Raw genomic sequence first — 6,305 nt, 5'->3', positions numbered from 1 at the left:
CCGCGCACGTGGCCCCGCCGGCGCGCGCCGCCGCTGCCGCCCCGGGAATCCCGCCGCCTTTATCAGGGGTCGCGGTGACGTCACCCGCGCGGCCCCGCCCCCGGGCGGCCCCGCCCCGCCCTTAAAGGGGCCGCGGCACGGGGCGGGGTTCGGGATTTCGGGAATGCGCTGGCATCACTCTGCCAGCTGGGACACTGCACTGCACTGCACTGCACTGCACTGCACTGCACTGCACTGCACTGCACTGCACTGCACTGCACTGCACTGGGACCCACCCCTGCACACACAGTGATGTGTCCCCCGCGGCTGCATCCCCCTCCTACGGACAGGGACAGGGACAACCTCCTCTTGAGTCAGGGCTCTCCTGCGGTCACACCGAGCCCCCACAACACGCAGAGCTCCCTGACCCACCCCTGCACACACAGCGATGTGCCCCCAGCGGCTGCATCCCCCTCCTACGGACAGGGACAACCTCCTCTTGAGTCAGGGCTCTCCTGCGGTCACACCGAGCCCCCACAACACGCAGAGCTCCCTGCCCGTCTCCCATGACATGCACGTCTGTAGATACACACACACACAACACCCACTCACGGGTATTTCCCCTCACAGGTGTTACCAGCGTGTGTCACACCAACAGCTCACGCCTCCTTCCCACTGAAAGGTTGTGGTCCAGGGGGAGTTGTCAAAGCCCCTGTGGGCCCTGCCCTGCCCTCCCTCCCTTGTGGCAAGCTCGGATGCAGGCAGACACTCCCGACGGGCCTTGCACTCCGTGCCAGGGCCCAGCCAAGGGCTCGCAGCGGGGGCGCCGGGCACACGGGAGCGGTGGAAGATGCAGGGATGCTGGGATCCACCATCCTGGCCCCTCGGTGCCAGCCCTGCAGGGTGTGCAGTGCAGCCGGGCCAGGCCCCACGGCCCCACTGCTCCCTGATGGCCCTGGCCAGCCTCCTGTCACCCGAGAGGGGCCATGGAAGAGCGCTCGGCATCTCTCCCTCCCCACGAGCTGGCAGAGGTGCCTGCAAAGCCACAAGCCCCACAGCTGAGTCTGAGCAGTGTTGTAAGAGCCCCTTGCTCTCCCTGCTGTCCTTCCCTTGCTCACACCACGTGCACAGTGACTCTGTGACCATCCCGGGCTCTGTGCCTCAGTTTCCCCCCACTGCTGCTCAGCATGCCGCCGATGCTCACTGCGCTCCTGCATGTGCTGAGGGTTTTGTATGAGCATCTCTGGCAAACAGCCCCGTTCGTCCCAGCAAATCCCCTTTCTAGGGAACTGGGGACGAATTAACTCCACATTTTTTTCGGCAGAAAAACCGAGAAAACCTGCCTGAAGAGAAAGAGGAAACGACACAGATCTGGCTGGATTTTTTCTTGTCTTTCCAGCTTTTGCAGGGGAAGCACACACGAACCCAGTGCCCACCAGCACACAGGGCCCAGGAGCAGGCAGGGACGCTGCTGTTTCCATCGGCCCGGGGCTCCCCGCGCGCCGGTGCCATCACAGGTTTTCCGACCGACGGAGGCCCCGGCTGCGGGCAGCCGGAGCTGAGTCAGCGTCGGAAGGCAGAGTGTGGGTGGAGGCACCCCGGAGCACAGGGAGCCCCGGGGGACCTGTGGGGGCTGATGTGACAGACAGGGGCTGTCCCGGGACAGGGGGACAGCGGGGACCTGCCAGCACTGAGGTGCCATCCCTGCCCCTGCTCCCCGCTGCCTCTGGGCCAGTTCCTGGGCCCCACAGCCCACGTCCTGCCGGGCTGAGGCACCTCCTCTCCAAGAGGGATGGAGCCTGGCAGCAGCTGGGGTCCCCGTGGGGTCCCATCTCAGTCACCCATGGGTTTTCCCATCACCGATCCGGGGCAGTGGGAGGAATTGTGGTTTAAGATCACCAGCCTGCTGGGCCTGGGGAAGGGGAGGCTCTGGGGTGGGCTCCTGACTGCCTGCAGCTAGTTAGGTGGAGTTATAGGAAAAGGGAGTCAGGCACTTTGGGGATGTGTACAGTAAAATCATGAAAGGCACGCAACGCAAGCTGCATCAAGGGAAATTCCATCTAGATATTAGGAAACTTTTTTCCCCTTGTGCATGTGGTAAAATATCACAGGAGCCCAGAGAGGATCTCTGTTCTCCACAGTGCTCAGCCCTGGCCTGGTCCCCCCACCCTCGTGGCATTCAGAGATGCTCAAAAACACCAGGAGCAGGGAGCTGAACCCAGCTGCCAGCTCACATCTGCACCAGGGCTGCCTTCCCAGGGCACTGCTGTGTGCCCTGCAGCCCTGGGCTGCAAGAGCCACACCAGCCAAGCACTGGGGTGCAGACAAGCCGCCCAAGACTGGGGTGACAGCCCTGGCCCCCTCAGGAGTGGGGCTTTCCCATCCCTCAGCACAGCTCTGCAGAGCAGGGGGCTGCAGCCGCCAAGGAGGAGGATGGGGAGGGTGGCTGGTCCCTTGGGTGAGCTGGGGCAGCAGCAGGGGCCAGGGCACCCCAGGAACTGGGGCACCAGAGTACTGCACAGCCCAGGTCCCACCTTACCCACCTCCACTGGTACCCACGCAAAGAGCTGTTGGTACACCCCACGTGCCTCAGTTTACCCAATTCACCCCGTAGCGAGCACACATGCACTTTCAGGGCGTGAAAACAGAGCTCCCCTCTCCAGCACTGCTTTTCTGAGGGATGTAGCGCTCATGTCTGCCTCTGCTCCTCCTTACCAGCCTGGGCCTTGTGTGGGATGGAGGGAATTATAAGGGGTCCAGCGATGGAGTGCGACGCTGGCCCTTCTCGTCCCCATCCGGCAGGAATGTGCACTCTGCATCCTTTCCCCAGCCGAGCTGGCAGTTGCACCCAGCTGGGCAGAGCCCTCTCCCCATGCCAGGAGTGACAAACTCAGCAGAGCCCAGCCCAGCCCTTCTGCAGGAGCTTGGGGGGCCGATGATGGAGTACGGGCAGGACTGGAGGGACACGGGGCTTCTGACGGGGCAGAGGGGTGGAGAGGGAGAGGCTGGGAAGGGACATTCCTTCTGGGGAATGGAGAGGGGAAGGATGAAGAGGGGAAGGCTGATGAAGGAATGGCTTACGGAGGAGGGGCAGAACACGGGGGCACCCCGGTGATTGAGTGCGGGTCGAGCGTTCTTTGGGGGCTCCGCTGCTCAGGGCGGCTGCAGGGTCCATGGCGGGCGGGACCCTGCGAGGGGACGGGGCACGGGGGCTGAAGGGCGACCATGGGCCGGGCCGGACGGGGGCCGGGGCGGGATGCGGCGGGGCCGGGGCGGGATGCGAACGGCGGCACTGCAGGACGGACCGGGAGGATCTGCGGCCAGCGGGTCCTTTCGTGGTGGGGGGAGAAGTGGGGGTCACTTTTCCCACTGGAGAAAGGGAGCGGGAGGCAGGTGGCACAGGGAGGGCAGGCGGCACAGGGAGGGCAGGGGGCACAGGGCAGGTGGCACAGGGAGGGCAGGGGGCACAGGGAGGGCAGGTGGCACAGGCAGTCACCGTCCCCTCCGCTCTCCCCGCAGGCGCCGGGCTGGGCACCGTGTCCCTCTGGGGCTGCCTCCTGCTCGCTGCCGGCCTTGCCCTTGACCCAGCACCGCCCATCTGCAACTGCTCGGAGCCCATGGACTACCAGGCTTTCCGGGAGGCTCCGCTCCCTGAGAGCTGCTGCCTCAACTTCACCAGCTCCAACATCACCCAGCTAGACTGGGGAGCACTGGTGGGGGTGCAGGGGCTGCGGGAGCTCTACCTCTCCCACTGCAGCATCACGGCCATCAGCAACGCACAGGGAGCCCCTCCTGCCTTGGAAATCTTACACTTAAGTCACAACCTGCTGGAAAGTCTCCCTGGAAGCTTTTTAGAAAATGCCCCTAATTTGAGGGTTCTTTATCTGGACAGCAACCAGCTTCAGGAGCTACCCAGGTCCTTCCTGAAGGCATCTTCCCAGGTCCAGGAGGTCTACCTGGGCTTCAATGCCCTCACCTTTCTCCCTGCCAGCCTCCTGAAGCCATCTCTGCTCCAGCTGCAGCTCTCCAACAACAGCTGGGACTGCAGCTGTGCTTTGCTAACCAACCTGGAGGGCTGGTCCAGCCAGGCTGCTGAGGTTATCTGCCACACACCGGAGCACTACCACGGCGTGGGCCTGCAGAGCATCCCCCGGGACGAGCTGTGCCGCTCGCACGGCCTCACCGCCCTCTTCATCTGCCTGCCCCCTCTCCTCATCCTCACCGGCGTCACTTGGTGCTTCTGCCGGCAGAAGAAAAAGACCAACTACAGCCTCCAGAGCAGGTCCCAGAGCCAGCGGGCCATGGCAGAGAGGAGCAACGTGCCAGTGTCTGCAGAGCCCCACCACTACATCCCCTACGAGCTGCCCGCTGCTCCCTCCAAGACTGAGAAGAAAGTGCTGCTGGGGAAACAGGTCGTGCTGCAGCCCTTTGCGGATCCACTGGAGAGTGGCAGAGACCTCTACGAGGAGGTGGAGATCCAGGTGGGATCCCCCAGCACTCCCCAGGTGCCATCCCACGAAGGGCAGCTGGGCACCCCAGCACCAAGGGCAGAGGAGCTGGGCAGTGAGCCAGAGGTGGACACTGTGAGCGTGAGTGAGGTCCTGAAGGACTCTGCTGACCGGGAGAAGATCTACATGAGTCAGACCACCAGCTATTACAACCTGGTGCCTGGTATCGAGCTGGAGGACTCGGACAACCTGGAGTATGAGACCATTGACCTGCACTGATGCCAGGACTTGGGCTGTGCCTGGACACACAGCAGGATGGCAGGGGCTGGGCAGCATGAAAGCCACCAGAGCAGGAGAGGCATGAGCTGTCCTGCTGTGGCTGTTTGCAAAGCTGCACCCCCAAATACCCACCCCTTCCCCTGTGCTGCTGCGTGAACCCTCGCTTGCCATGTGCTGCAGCTGGGCAAGGCTGCAAGGTGCTTCAGGCTCTGGGGACCCTACCACAGGCTGGTGGTGCCTGAGGAAGGGCGTGGAGGGAAGGTGGGGGTGGTTTTGGGGATCAAGTGATGATGCTGTGAGTGCCAGACCCACTGACCAGAGCTTCCTCTCTTGCTGGAGCCAGATGGTGCCTGGCACAGACCTGCTGCTCTCCAGCCTGCAGGGAACACGGTCTGGAGACATGAAACAGGGCTGGCCCTGCCTGTGTGGTCTGCAGGGAGTGCTGCATTTGGACGGGGTGCCCTGGGCCTGTCAGGGGAAGCCTGTGGTGGCTCTGCCTGCTGCCCACCCCACAGTGGCACAGGGACTTGAGACAGTCAATGCACATGTGCTGCTTCATGGTGTGTGTGTGCACACACAAACAGGGCGGCATCAGAGGCAGCCCCTTGCAGACAGCCCTGGAGGATCCAGCTCTCAGTAAGAAATATATCATTTTACTCCTGGCAGTGTGGCTCCATCCCTTTGTGCTTTGGGGTAGTGGGGAGCCAACAAGTGGGATGTGGGAAGTGTGGACTTCACTCCTACCCCATCTACCCTCCCCTGCCCTGGGTGATGGCCCAGTGAGGGTCTTGCCCAGCATCCCTGGAGTCTTTGTCGCTCTGGCAGAGCAGAGCTGGGCACTGGCTAGATGCCAGCAGAGCCTTTGCATTGTATCAGGATTTACAACAGGGGTGGGGAAGGTGTCAGCCTGCTGTAAATGCCACAGATCCTGAACAAAGCAAGAATTTGTGGGGCTCCTGGGAGCAGGGCACAGGCTGGGGGTGCTGTAAATCACTGCCCAATACAGGCACCCCCAGCAAGTCTCACCCATGGTGCTCCAACCCTTCTCTGCAGATGGGGGCGAGGACATCTTTGTCCTCCTGCCCAGGGGGACATTCTCCAGGCTGGAAGCTGTGCTGGCCACCCTGTCTGCTCTGGAGCCGTGCTGGGCCTGGTGCCCAGGCAGGAAGGGAGGGAGCTGGGCAGGGCAGGACGTGGTGCTCCGGCCGGCAAAGGAAGTCGTGTTTCCTGCAGGGCTGTGGGGCTTCCAGCAGCCTGGTGGGACTGCTCAGCCCCAGCCCTGCTCAGCCCCAGCCCCACATGGCCTGGGGACAAGGATGGCATGATTTCCCTTCATGTCTCTTGCCACTCATGGATGTTTGCCCCTGTTCTATATCCAGCTGGACTTGTTCCTTCCCTGCTCCCTCCTGGGCCCTGGGAAAGTATCCCAGCCTTTAATATCCCTCCATCACTCTCTGCCAAGTACCACAGAGTACCCTGGCTCATGCCACCCCCACATTCCCACAGGGACAGAGGGACCAGAAGCTGCCACAGGGCAGAGGCAGGACAGGCAGGGTTAGCAGCTGTCTCCAGGGGCTGCAGCCCATCCCATGGCTGCAG

Source organism: Passer montanus, unplaced genomic scaffold (genome assembly GCF_014805655.1).
Source record: "Passer montanus isolate IOZ18808 unplaced genomic scaffold, ASM1480565v1 scaffold25, whole genome shotgun sequence".
In the NCBI taxonomy this organism is placed as follows: domain Eukaryota; kingdom Metazoa; phylum Chordata; class Aves; order Passeriformes; family Passeridae; genus Passer; species Passer montanus.
The sequence above is the reverse complement of the archived record's forward strand: the minus strand, read 5'-3'. Positions refer to the sequence as shown.